Genomic DNA, 14,026 nt, shown 5'->3' on the forward strand with positions numbered 1-14,026 from the left:
CAAATAGAAACATTGTTAGGCTTTTCACAAAAATAATAATGATAATAAAAAAACAGAAGAGTTAATTATTTTGTACAATTAAACCTGTCATTTCATTCATTTGAATTTTGCTATAGCATCACGAGTAGATTACATTTATAGGTTATATTATAATGGTAGTTTTTCCAAACTACCTTAAAACAATTCAATTGCCCCTTCAGACACACGTAGGCCAATGTGGGATTTCTGTTTTGTTGATAAGACATTGCGAACATTCTGCTTGCTTTCTCTGATGCTCATAGTTGGGGACATCATATCTGTTCTAGTCTCCAACAATCAACAGAAAGCTTATATGACTGAACAGCTTGGCCCCAACAGTCTGATTCATTGCAGCGATTCTAGCAAAACCACAGACATGACACACACAGAGCCTTCATCTGTCTGTTGTATGTATGACAGGTACATCACCAGTCTGAACTGACAAGGCTTCCCTCTGCACTGGAGCTCTAATGCATTTCAATAACTCGATTCTTCTGAATCTTTTTACAAAAAAATGCATCTAAAAATCAGTTCCGCCAAAAAATCAGTTGCATCTAAAAATCAGTTGCATCTAAAAATCATAAAGATTTCAGTGTTGTGAGTCATTCAACTCCTTGATTAAATAGTGTTGAGTCATTCAGCCATTTCCTTAGAAACAAGATATTTGTGATCTAAGTTTTTATTAGCCTGTAATTTTTGAACATTTGCATTTAAAATTAACTGTAATGACTCACTGAACTAATTCTAAAAAAACACATCTGCTATCGAATCGAGTCTTTTTTTTATGTTTTTATAAAACATCTAATATTGCAAAGATTGCAGAAAGACTGCTGTGAGTCATTGAAACAATTGTTTAAAACAACACATTTGTGACGAAAATGGTCCTATTAGGTCAGTGTTTCTCAATTCTATTCCTCGCCTGTTATTTGACACACAAGGGTCAGTTCATGGATCTCTTTATTAATGAGTTGATAATCTGAATCTGGTGTGTTAAGGAAAACATATTATGCTGCATCGGAAATCGCCTACTACTCAGTAGGTACTGCATTTGAATTTAAATGTACTACTCGGCTGTTAGTAAAGTGTGTTCCATACCAGGGATCACCAAACTTGTTTCTGGAGGTCCGGTGTCCTGCAGATTTTAGCTCCAACCCTAATCAAACACACCTGAACAAGCTAATCAAGGTCTTACTACTTGAAACACCCATGCAGGTGTGTTGAGGCAAGGTGGAGCTAAACCTTGCAGGGCACCGGACCTCCAGGAACAAGATTGGTGACCCCTGCTCTATATAATATGAATGTGAGCAGTATGAATGGAACTCGGACACACTATATCCACCATTTTTTCTTGATCAAGTGACCTACATGCATGTGTTGCGTCACTTCACTCTCATTCATTACTTCTCACGCAGGGCATCATGGGATAGTGTAGCATATCATTGGATGCACACTTTAGAATGTCGGCGGAAGTAAGTCATCCGGGTACTTCACGCTTACTGTTTTTCGAATTCAACGAATTCAGACATACTACTCTGCTTTCATACAATTTTTAGTGTACTATAAAGTATGGAAGTACACAATTATTGACGCAGCCTCAAATGTGCAGAATTAAAAACAACCGTATGAGGCTTTCATGAAGATTTGCATTTGAACATCTTGTATTCCAGAAAGACATTCAAGACTTTTGCTAGTAAAAGCACATTTGTGACTGAAACGCATCAAATTAGTTCATATCTTATTATAAAACTAATACTAATAAGTTTTCAGAAGGAATGTCGTGACTAATTTTACCTCATTGTTAAACACACATTCACATTAAAATGTGTCTTAATTCTTAATTACCAAAGTAAAATTTAATCATAACACATTATTGGAACATGAATGACACACACACACATTCACACACATACACATGCATGTTTATGAAAGATTTTACACTGAGCCAAAAACAAAACCTTTTGTACAGGTGGCTTGTTTGTTCATTAAATTTAACCAATCATGATCTGTTTCGCAAGCAGTGCTCGGTTGCTATTGGCTGACACATGCTTAGAAACAAACCTAACAAAATGATTCAGTGAATGAATGTGAGGGTAAGCAGGATAAGCCATTGCATGAAAATTTTAGTCGGAATACAGTTAGCTTAATTCTTTAAATTCGTGAATCCTTAGTTTATTTTCTCCTCTATTTTATCTGGCACAAGAGACATTAAACCGCGCGTGCCACCTCAACTTGCTTACTGACTCGTCCCAAAATTACACATCATCATCTTGAAGTGCTGCACCTTTTTTGCAGACAGGAGCTCAGTCAGCTTTTACTGCGGCGGTTTAATAAGGCACACAACAGGTTAGCAGAATAAATTCCGTCTTGCCACGGCTTGCCCTGGCTATATGAACATTAAAAACGTTCATATAGTTCATATAGCCAGAACATTAAAAACGTTTCTACTGAAATATGTAATGCAACACTATTGTTTTCCCGGCTCGCCAATGTTTTGTGTAGCGCGAATGCATAATATGTTATGGCCCGCAGCGGTCGACCTCTTATTCAGCACGAGCAATTCGTTGCTCCCATGGGTTTTGTCCCGCCAATCACCGATGCACTCAGGAAATAATCTGGCAAGATCAAAGTGGAAATGCACGCGCAGTGCAGGCGCGTCCTCGAGGCCAGCTCCCACAGCAGACGGCGAGAGGTTTCCATCGAAATCCCGTTTAATTGAGGCGAAACAAATATATAAGCGATATATAATAAGCGAGTGGCTATGTCGCTGCTCTCGTAATTGATTCCATAATTCACGGTATTCAATGTGATACCGAACAGTGCCGGTTTCCGCTCAGTGAGAGAGTGAGCCACAACCTGCTTATAAATCGTTTAATTAAGCGTCGAATCACAAAGGGTAATGCGGCTGCACTGGAGCTGTTGCACACGTGTCGTCTGACTTAAATGATGCGAGTCATTAATCTCGTGTAAACCGGACGCGTTTTCATCCTGCGTCCAACAGTAAACGATAATAGTATACATTCTGATATGCGTTTAATACAGGATTCCGTTGTGTGGTCAGCACGTAGGCAGGAGTGCATGCCAATGAAAGTCGTATACAGATGCTGCTGAAGATACTCACTCAGTTTAGGGATTCAGGGGGCGCGTCGCCGCGCAGCATCCACCTTGCTGCACTCTCTGCTGCTGCTACTGAAACGTCTGGCTCCCGGTCGGACCCCGCAAGCATAATCAATAACCTGCGTTGAGCCTGGATTCGTATGTTAGGGAGGACATGTGTGCGGTATGGCATCTGGCGTCCTCAGCGCAACCTCTGACCATCCCCATTGTTCCTGTGCATTGCCGCGTCGCGCACAAGGCGAAAGGCGCAAACGCACAGCTGGGTTATTCCAAGTCGAGGATCGGTTATGATATCGACACCACGTCACGACTGCCTCCGTTGAGCCTCAGAGTCTCCTCGAGCCTCAATCTTGTCTCGAGCATCGGCGACAGTACCATATGACAGCGCGGTGCCCACTCCATTGGCATCTGGAGCTCGCGTTTTGCGCCACTGCGCGGCCAATCTGGGCATGACAGCCAGCGGTTGGAAAGTAGCTACAGAAAGCACTGTGGACTGTGGTAGCATAATGAATTTATTAATACGCTATAAAATTCTGCTTTAAAAATACTTTATATTAGCTATTTTGATTTATGGTGTTTATAAATATAATATAAACAATATACACAATAACAATATACAAAGTTTATAAGAGAACATTATATATTTATATAAAATATTAAAGTCATATTTACCTAAAAATTTTATTAATGATAAAGAAAAAGTTTTTAAGCAATATTTAAATAAATTTTAAATAATTTTCAAATAATATTTTAAAGAACCATTTGTCCAATGGGATGGTTCCATAAATGTTAAAGGTTCTTCGTGGAATGACCACTGATGGCACGCTTACTGACGTGATCTGATCACATGAGATCTGCGAGGCTCATTAGCATTTTCAGATGGTTTAAAGGTGAGTTTCTTGTCAACACTTGCATTTTGATTTCTCCTCCTCTCACTTTCGTCAGCCTCTACATCACTTTTGCAAGACTGTTCAGTGTCACACTGGAGTGATATTAAATGACCAACCCCATTCTATGCATCATATTAAGTTAGCTGGAAAGCAAGTGAATGAGCAGGATAGATAGCAACTACGATTTTGATTGTTATCTGTTTTGGTACAATGCAGTGAAGTATATGAACAACTCAGTTATTTAATGCACATTTCTCAACACATCCCATTATGTCAGTAGGAGGAGAGTAGGTGGTCTTTTGTGGTAATTTTAACACTTTGTCATTTTGATGAAGTGGACAAAGCCTTTTTAGGCATGTTTTACAGTTGTATTTAGCATTGTGATTGTAATATTAAGCCTGAACAGAACTACACACATTTTATTTTTTAAATTATGCACTTTGTGATGTCTCACTATTTTGTAGAAACGATTAAGGCAATGTTAGAGAGTGTATTTTGCATGACAGGACCATTTAATCACAAGTAAATTGCTACAGGTATCACACAAACACACAGAATCAAAAGAAGACAAACATTCCAGTATTCCAGGTTCACCAAACAAACACAGCTCTCTATAAAGGTAGTACATTTATTTATCAGCACATACTGAGACGCACAGACCTAAAGCCCTGCGCCCTGCTGTTAATCACCCATCTGTGGGCCTGCGGACCATGCCAGTGAGCACACTGACTGCAGCAGCCGCTGTGTTCAGGTGGGTGATCTGTGCTGAACATGCCTAGGCACTGCAGGGGCTAGTCAAGCAGGGGGCGTCCAAATTATGAAAAATGCAACCTCAGGGCTGACAGCTTAATTGCTGTATAAATATAGAAAAACACAACGCAACGGAGCAGTGCATATGTAAACGCAAATTCTAAGAAAAATCAGTATATAGATAATTGTTTATGGTGTTTGAAATAATATGTTTGCTGGTGTAAAAAGAGTATATATTTTTATGTACACCCAAAAGAAAAAGCTATGGTGTGTGTACAGCTATTAAACAAAAAATAAATGTACAGTTTGTTTAAAAAGCCGTCACCACTGGTCCTAACCATTGTCTCACAGCCAGATAAGGAACGACATGCATGGGTACAACTAATAAATTTGTATTGGTCATGATCTTTTCTAGTAGACGTATCAATCTCCATGCATCAAACTAATTATTGACTCTTCTTTTGACTATGCACATATGATTAAAAATAAGTTTTTCAGACCCAAATGACTTTGTTTCTTTGGTGGAACACAAAAGAGGCATAATTTTAATCGAAATCTAAGTTCTTAACAAGTTCATAATTCAAACAGTTAACCATGAATCATTTTAAACTCTGGGTAAACAGAATCTGTCTCTCTTCCTATTTCAGACTGCTTGTAATTTACCCAGGGTGAACAGTTATGTTTTGATAGATTTTGTTGTTGTTGTTGTTGTTGTTGTTGTTGTTGTTGTTGTTGTTGTTGTTGTTGTTGTTTTGTATGATGAACTATAAAAGTAAGATTCTCTTCTTTACTTGAGTTCATGTGTTATGGCTATTTTTTCTCAAATGCTGAAATGACTGTTCAACAACACCAATGCTGTCCAAATATGAGGCGTGTTGTTGGTTGCTGTCTAGCCATTATGTTTTGCACTATAATGAGATTGTTTATTTGCTTTTCAAAATGTTCTTAATTATAACAAGATAAGCTTTAAAGCAATATTTAACCCAAAAATTAAAATTCACACACTATGTACTCTTCCTCAAGTGGTTTCAGACCTTTATGAAATAATTATTATTCCTTTATTAAAAGGATAATTAAACCGAAAACAAAAATTCTTTCATTATTTACTCACCCTTGAACTTGTTTCAACCTTTATGAGTTTCTTCTTTTGAACCCTAAAGATAATTAAGAACGCTGAAATCCTGTAACATTAACTTCTGTACAAGGAAAAATAAATACTATCAAAGTGAAAGTGAAATGTCCTTTACCCAAGTTTAAATGGTGTTTAGCACAGTGATAACCCAGTTTTGAGTGCTTTGGGGTTAATGCTAAGGAGTCCTGAAGCAGAATGTCCAAGATATTTCGTACAGTCAGTGAAAGTGGTTCGGGACTGGGACTGTGAAGCTCAAAAAAGGCACCACAAGTTATTTCAACCAAAATATGTAAATAAAAAATATGGAATTATGGAGTAAAATATGGACAAAACGTCTTTTTCACCGAATAGGTTTTGAGTGCAAGAACAGCAATTATAGGCTATATGAAACAGATCAACCATGTAATTAACTGCATCTATACCCCATTGTAAACAATATTTATCTTGTTGAAACAATATTTAAAACTTTGTGTTTTTATTAAATCAATCTCTTTGCCAAACAAACTTGCCTTCAGCAAATACTTTAGCTAGTTTAGTGAAGGAAAGAGTACTGACAAATTTACTCAAGTAAAAGTACCCTTACTTTCTCAGAAATGTATTGCATGTAGAGTAAAAGTATCTGTTGTAAATATTACTCAACGTATGAGTAAACAGTAGGCTTTTTAAAAGTATGCAAGAGTAATGAGTAGTATTAATAGTGTAAGGTTGATGTGTTTACATGCGGTTTGTGTGTGTGTGAAAACGTAACATTCTGTTGTGCATATGAATGTTGACTGAATTTAAGTCTTCATAAAATCGACATCCTTCATTTTCTCACCAGTGACATGCAGCCTAAACAGTCTCCGAGTCATTGTGTGTAAAGATTTTGGACATCTTGTACACCTTCCAAACATGAATAAAGTACCTGCAGGTTGAAGGAAAATAGTGGGGTTAAAGTACTGATACAGTATTAAAAATTACTTCAGGCAAAGTAAAAGTACACTTTTTAAAATGTACTTAGTTAATTACAATTCCTGAGTAAAAATTATCAATTACAGTAATTAGGCTGGCTTGTGTAGCAAGCCAGACTACTGTTATCCTATTAAACTTATTATTAGGCTGGCTTGTGTAGCAAGCCAGACTACTGTTATCCTATTAAACTTATTATTATTATTATTAGGCTGGCTTGTGTAGCAAGCCAGACTACTGTTATCCTATTAAACTTATTATTATTTTTCTATATTATTCTTCTTCTGAGACTAAAAATTAAACTCTATCTCCTCCTAGGCCATTCAAGCTATGACCATCAAACTTGGGTCAGACCTCCGAACTATTCTGACTCGAGTTGCTATATCCTTTCCGACTGATCCGACTTTCGGTTTCCCGAAAAACGTCCCGGGACCGTCGGAAAAATCCCATAGACGTAACATTGGATCAAACTTTGTGACCTCATAACTCCGCATCAGAATGTCACACAGACTTCTAACTGGGCTCATTTAACTCAGACTATCAAACTGCCAATGACTGATCACCTTTAAACTTTCTGGCCACGCCCTAGCAACCACTTTTGGACCCTAGAAACCGTCCCATAGACTTCCATTGCAAAAGACTCTCATTGACTTTACATGGGATCAAACTTTGTGAGCTCATAACTCTGCATCAGACTGTCCTACAGACTAATGGCTAGGCTCATTTAACTCAGTCTAGCCAGCAGCCAATCACCGATGGCCTTTTAACTTTCTAGCCACACCCTAACAACCAGATACTGCACCCTAGCAACTGTCCCATAGACTGCAATTAAAGAGGTTCAGACTGATATTGTCATGTTGCAGTGTGATAGAGACATGGGGGTTGTGTTTAACTGTTCATACTGGCAAGAAGCTTTGATACATCATCAGTCTAAGCTGTCAATCAACTCCATAGCAACAAAACAGACTAACCTAGCAACGATATGGCACCAGCTATATCTCAGCATCAGAACATCGTAGAGAGGCGGGGGTTGGCTTGTTTGACTCATGCTCTTACACCATCTATCTATCTATCTATCTATCTATCTATCTATCTATCTATCTATCTATCTATCTATCTATCTATCTATCTACCTCTATCTATCTATCTATCTATCTATCTATCTATCTATCTATCTATCTATCTACCTCTACCTATCTATCTATCTATCTATCTATCTATCTATCTATCTATCTATCTATCTATCTATCTACCTTTATCTATCTACCTCTACCTATCTATCTATCTATCTATCTATCTATCTATCTATCTATCTATCTATCTATCTATCTATCTATCTATCTATCTATCTATCTCTACCTATCTATCTATCTATCTATCTACCTTTATCTATCTACCTCTACCTATCTATCTATCTATCTATCTATCTATCTATCTATCTATCTATCTATCTATCTATCTACCTATCTATCTATCTATCTATCTATCTATCTATCTATCTATCTATCTATCTATCTATCTATCTATCTACCTTTATCTATCTACCTCTACCTATCTATCTATCTATCTATCTATCTATCTATCTATCTATCTATCTATCTATCTATCTATCTATCTATCTATCTATCTATCCATCATGCTAACAACATGCTAAATCATGCTAGTTACATGCTAATTCATGCTAGAATCATGCTAGTCACATGCTAATTCATGCTAGAATCATGCTAGTCACATGCTAATTAATGCTAGAATCATGCTAACAACATGCTAATTCATGCTAGAATCATGCTAATTTATGCTAAAATCATGCTAGTAACATGCTAATCCATGCTAGAATCATGATAACAACATGCTAATTCATGCTAGATTCATGATAGTATCATGCTAATTCATGCTAGCATCGTGCTAACAACATGCTAATTCATGCTAGAATCATGCTAGTAACATGCTAATTCATGCTAGAATCATGCTAACAACATGCTAATTCATGCTAGAATCATGCTAGTAACATGCTAATTCATGCTATAATCATGCTAACAACATGCTAATTCATGCTAGAATCATGCTAGTAACATGCTAATTCATGCTAGAATCATGCTAACAACATGCTAATTCATGCTAGAATCATGCTAATTCATGCTAGAATCATGCTAACAACATGCTAATTCATGCTAGAATTATGCTAGTAACATGCTAATTCATGTTAGAATCATGCTAACAACATGCTAATTCATGCTACAATCATGCTAGTAACATGCTAATTCATGCTAGAATCATGCTAACAACATGCTAATTTATGCTAGAATCATGCTAGTAGCATGCTAATTCATGCTAGAATCTTGCTAGTAACATGCTAAATCATGCTAGAATCATGCTAACAACATGCTAATTCATGCTAGAATCATGCTAACAACATGCTAATTCATGCTAGAATTGTGCTAATTCATGCTAAAATCATGCTAGTAACATGCTAATTCATGCTAGAATCATGCTAGTAACATGCTAATTCACGCTAGAATGGTGCTAACAACATGCTAATTCATGTTAAAATCATGCTAACAACATGCTAATTATTGTTAAAATCATGCTAGTAACATGCTAATTCATGCTAAAATCATGCTAACAACATGCTAATTCATGCTAAAATCATGCTAGTAACATGCTAATTTATGCTAGAATCATGCTAACAACATGCTATTTCATGTTAAAATCATGGTAATAACATGCTAATCTATCTACCTACCTACCTATCTATCTATCTATCTATCTATCGATCAATCTATCAATCTATCTATCTATCTATCTATCTATCTATCTATCTATCTATCTATCTATCTATCTATCTATCTTTTCATACTTTTTAAAACTGTTTAAACTAAATAAACTATTACCGTCAGGCTTTCACAAGCCAGCCTCAAAGTTTGTTCTCAAACTTTAAGAATCTAGTTATTATTTATATTATTATTCTTCTTCTGAGACTAAAAATTAAACTCTATCTCCACCTAGACCTTTCAAGCTATGACCATCAAACTCGGGTCAGACCTCCGAACTATTCTGACTCGAGTTGCTATATCCTTTCTGACTGATCCGACTTTCGGTTTCCCGAAAAACGTCCCGGGACCGTCGGAAAAATCCCATAGACGTAACATTGGATCAAACTTTGTGACCTCATAACTCCGCATCAGAATGTCACACAGACTTCTAACTGGGCTCATTTAACTCAGACTATCAAACTGCCAATGACTGATCACCTTTAAACTTTCTGGCCACGCCCTAGCAACCACTTTTGGACCCTAGAAACCATCCCATAGAATTCCATTGCAAAGACTCTCATTGACTTTACATGGGATCAAACTTTGTGAGCTCATAACTCTGCCTCAGACTGTCCTACAGACTAATGATTGAGCTCATTTAACTCAGTCTAGCCAGCAGCCAATCACTGATGGCCTTTTAACCTTCCAGCCACACCCTAACAACCAGATACTGCACCCTAGCAACTGTCCCATAGACTGCCATTAATGAGGTTCAGACTGATATTGTCATGCTGCAGTGTGATAGAGACATGGGGGTTGTTTTTAACTGTTCATACTGGCAAGAAGCTTTGATACATCATCAGTCTAAGCTGTCAATCAACTCCATAGCAACAAAACAGACTAACCTAGCAACGATATAACAGCAGCTATATCTCAGCATCAGAACATCGTAGAGAGGCGGGGGTTGGCTTGTTTGATTCAGGCTCACACACCATCTATCTATCTATCTATCTATCTATCTATCTATCTATCTATCTATCTATCTATCTATCTATCTATCTATCTATCTATCTATCTATCTATAACTATCTATCTATCTATCTATCTATCTATCTATAACTATTTATCTATCTATCTATCTATCTATCTATCTATCTATCTATCTATCTATCTATCTCTATCTATCTATCTATCTATCTATCTATCTATCTATCTATCTATCTATCTATCTATCTATTTATCTCTATCTATCTATCTATCTATCTATCTATCTATCTATCTATCTATCTATCTACCTCTATCTATCCATCATGCTAACAACATGCTAATTCATGCTAGAATCATGCTAGTTACATGCTAATTCATGCTAGAATCATGCTAGTCACATGCTAATTCATGCTAGAATCATGCTAGTTACATGCTAATTCATGCTAGAATCATGCTAGTCACATGCTAATTTATGCTAGAATCATGCCAGTCACATGCTAATTCATACTAGAATCATGCTAACAACATGCTAATTCATGCTAGAATCATGCTAGTCACATGCTAATTCATGCTAGAATCATGCTAACAACATGCTAATTCATGCTAGAATCATGCTAGCAACATGCTAATTCATGTTAGAATCATGCTAACAACATGCTAATTCGTGCTAGAATCATGCTAGTAGCATGCTAATTCATGTTAGAATCATGCTAATTCATGCTAGAATCATGCTAGTAACATGCTAATTCATGCTAGAATCATGCTAACAACATGCTAATTCATGCTAGAATCATGCTAGTCAAATGCTAATTCATGCTAGATTCATGCTAGTAACATGCTAATTCATGCTAGAATCATGCTAACAACATGATAATTCATGCTAGAATCATGCTAGTAACATGCTAATTCATGCTAGAATCATGCTAACAACATGCTAATTCATGCTAGAATCGTGTTAATTCATGCTAAAATCATGCTAGTAACATGCTAATTCATGTTAAAATCATGCAAGTTACATGCTAACTCATGCTAGAATCATGCTAGTAACATGCTAATTCATGCTAGAATCGTGCTAGTAACATGCTAATGCATACTAGAATCATGCTAGTAACATGCTAATTCATGCTAGAATTATGCTAACAACGTGCTAATTCATGCTAGAATCATGCTAGTAACATGCTAATTCATGCTAGAATCATGCTAGTAACATGCTAAATCATGCTAGAATCATGCTAACAACATGCTAAATCATGCTAGAATCATGCTAACAACATCTATCTATCTATCTATCTATCTATCTATCTATCTATCTATCTATCTATCTATCTATCTATCTATCTTTTCATACTTTTTAAAACTGTTTAAATAAACTATTACTGTCAGGCTTTCACAAGCCAGCCTCAAAGTTTGTTCTCAAACTTTAAGAATCTAGTTAATTTTATTATTCTTCTTCTGAGACTAAAAATTAAACTCTATCTCGTCCTAGGCCTTTCAAGCTATGACCATCAAACTCGGGTCAGACCTCCGAACTATTCTGACTCGAGTTGCTATATCTTTTCCGACTGATCCGACTTTCGGTTTTCCGAAAAACGTCCCGGGACCGTCGGAAAAATCCCATAGACGTAACATTGGATCAAACTTTGTGACCTCATAACTCCGCATCAGAATGTCACACAGACTTCTAACTGGGCTCATTTAACTCAGACTATCAAACTGCCAATGACTGACCACCTTTAAACTTTCTGGCCACGCCCTAGCAACCACTTTTGGACCCTAGAAACCGTCCCATAGACTTCCATTGCAAAAGACTCTCATTGACTTTACATGGGATCAAACTTTGTGAGCTCATAACTCTGCATCAGACTGTCCTACAGACTAATGGCTGAGCTCATTTAACTCAGTCTAGCCAGCAGCCAATCACTGATGGCCTTTTAACTTTCTAGCCACACCCTAACAACCAGATACTGCACCCTAGCAACTGTCCCATAGACTGCCATTAAATAGGTTCGGACTGATATTGTCATGCTGCAGTGTGATAGAGACATGGGGATTGTTTTTAACTGTTCATACTGGCAAGAAGCTTGTATACATCATCAGTCTAAGCTGTCAATCAACTCCATAGCAACAAAACAGACTAACCTAGCAACGATATGGCACCAGCTATATCTCAGCATCAGAACATCGTAGAGAGGCGGGGGTTGGCTTGTTTGACTCATGCTCGCACACTATCTATCTATCTATCTATCTATCTATCTATCTATCTATCTATCTATCTATCTATCTATCTATCTACATCTTTCTATCTATCTATCTATCTATCTATCTATCTATCTATCTATCTATCTATCTGTCTGTCTGTCTGTCTGTCTCTATCTATCTATCTATCTATCTATCTATCTATCTATCTATCTATCTATCTATCTATCTATCTATCTATCTATCTATCTATCATGCTAACAATATGCTAATTCATGCTAGAAACATGCTAGTTACATGCTAATTCATGCTAGAATCATGCTAGTCACATGCTAATTTATACTAGAATCATGCTAACAACATGCTAATTCAGGCTAGAATCATGCTAGTCACATGCTAATTCATGCTAGAATCATGCTAGTCACATGCTAATTTATACTAGAATCATGCTAACAACATGCTAATTCATGCTAGAATCATGCTATTCACATGCTAATTCATGCTAGAATCATGCTAGTAACATGCTAATTGATGTTAGAATCATGCTAACAACATGCTAATTCATGCTAGAATCATGCTAGTAACATGCTAATTCATGCTAGAATCATGCTAACAACATGCTAATTCATGCTAGAATCATGCTAGTAACATGCTAATTCATGCTAGAATCATGCTAACAACATGCTAATTCATGCTAGAATCATGCTAGTAACATGCTAATTTGTGCTAGAATCATGCTAGTAACATGCTAATTTATGCTAGAATCATGCTAGTAGCATGCTAATTCATGCTAGAATCATGCTAAAAACATGCTAATTTATGCTAGAATCATGCTAGTAACATGCTAATTCATGCTAAAATCATGCTAGTCACATGCTAATTCATGCTAGAATCATGCTAGTCACATGCTATTTATACTAGAATCATGCTAACAACATGCTAATTCAGGCTAGAATCATGCTAGTCACATGCTAATTCATGCTAGAATCATGCTAGTCACATGCTAATTCATGCTAGAATCATGCTAACAACATGCTAATTCATGCTAGAATCATGCTATTCACATGCTAATTCATGCTAGAATCATGCTAACAACATGCTAATTCATGATAGAATCGTGCTAGTAACATGCTAATTCATGCTAGAATCATGCTAGTAACATGCTAATTCATGCTAGAATCGTGCTAACACCATGCTAATTTATGCTAGAATCATGCTAGTTACATGCTAATTCATGC

General features: G+C 36.7%; 2 protein-coding genes across 4 annotated transcripts in view; one reads left to right on the top strand and one right to left on the bottom strand.

Moving 5' to 3' along the window:
• si:dkey-70p6.1 overlaps positions 1–3,535 on the bottom strand; it is a 42,954-nt gene extending 39,419 nt beyond the window's left edge. For all 3 annotated transcript variants that reach the window (XM_087263751.1, NM_001123314.2, NM_001045205.3), the window contains exon 1: positions 3,137–3,535. The gene's annotated coding sequence lies outside the window, so the exon portion shown is untranslated. The remainder of the gene's footprint in view (positions 1–3,136) is intronic.
• The window catches only part of nkain5 (sodium/potassium transporting ATPase interacting 5), a 73,328-nt gene that overhangs the window by 47,699 nt on the left and 11,603 nt on the right, over positions 1–14,026 (top strand). The gene's annotated exons all lie outside the window — the stretch shown is intronic.

The sequence above is a fragment of the Danio rerio genome, chromosome 8 (genome assembly GCF_052040795.2).
Source record: "Danio rerio strain M-AB ecotype USA chromosome 8, GRCz13ab, whole genome shotgun sequence".
Taxonomy (NCBI): Eukaryota; Metazoa; Chordata; class Actinopteri; order Cypriniformes; family Danionidae; genus Danio; species Danio rerio.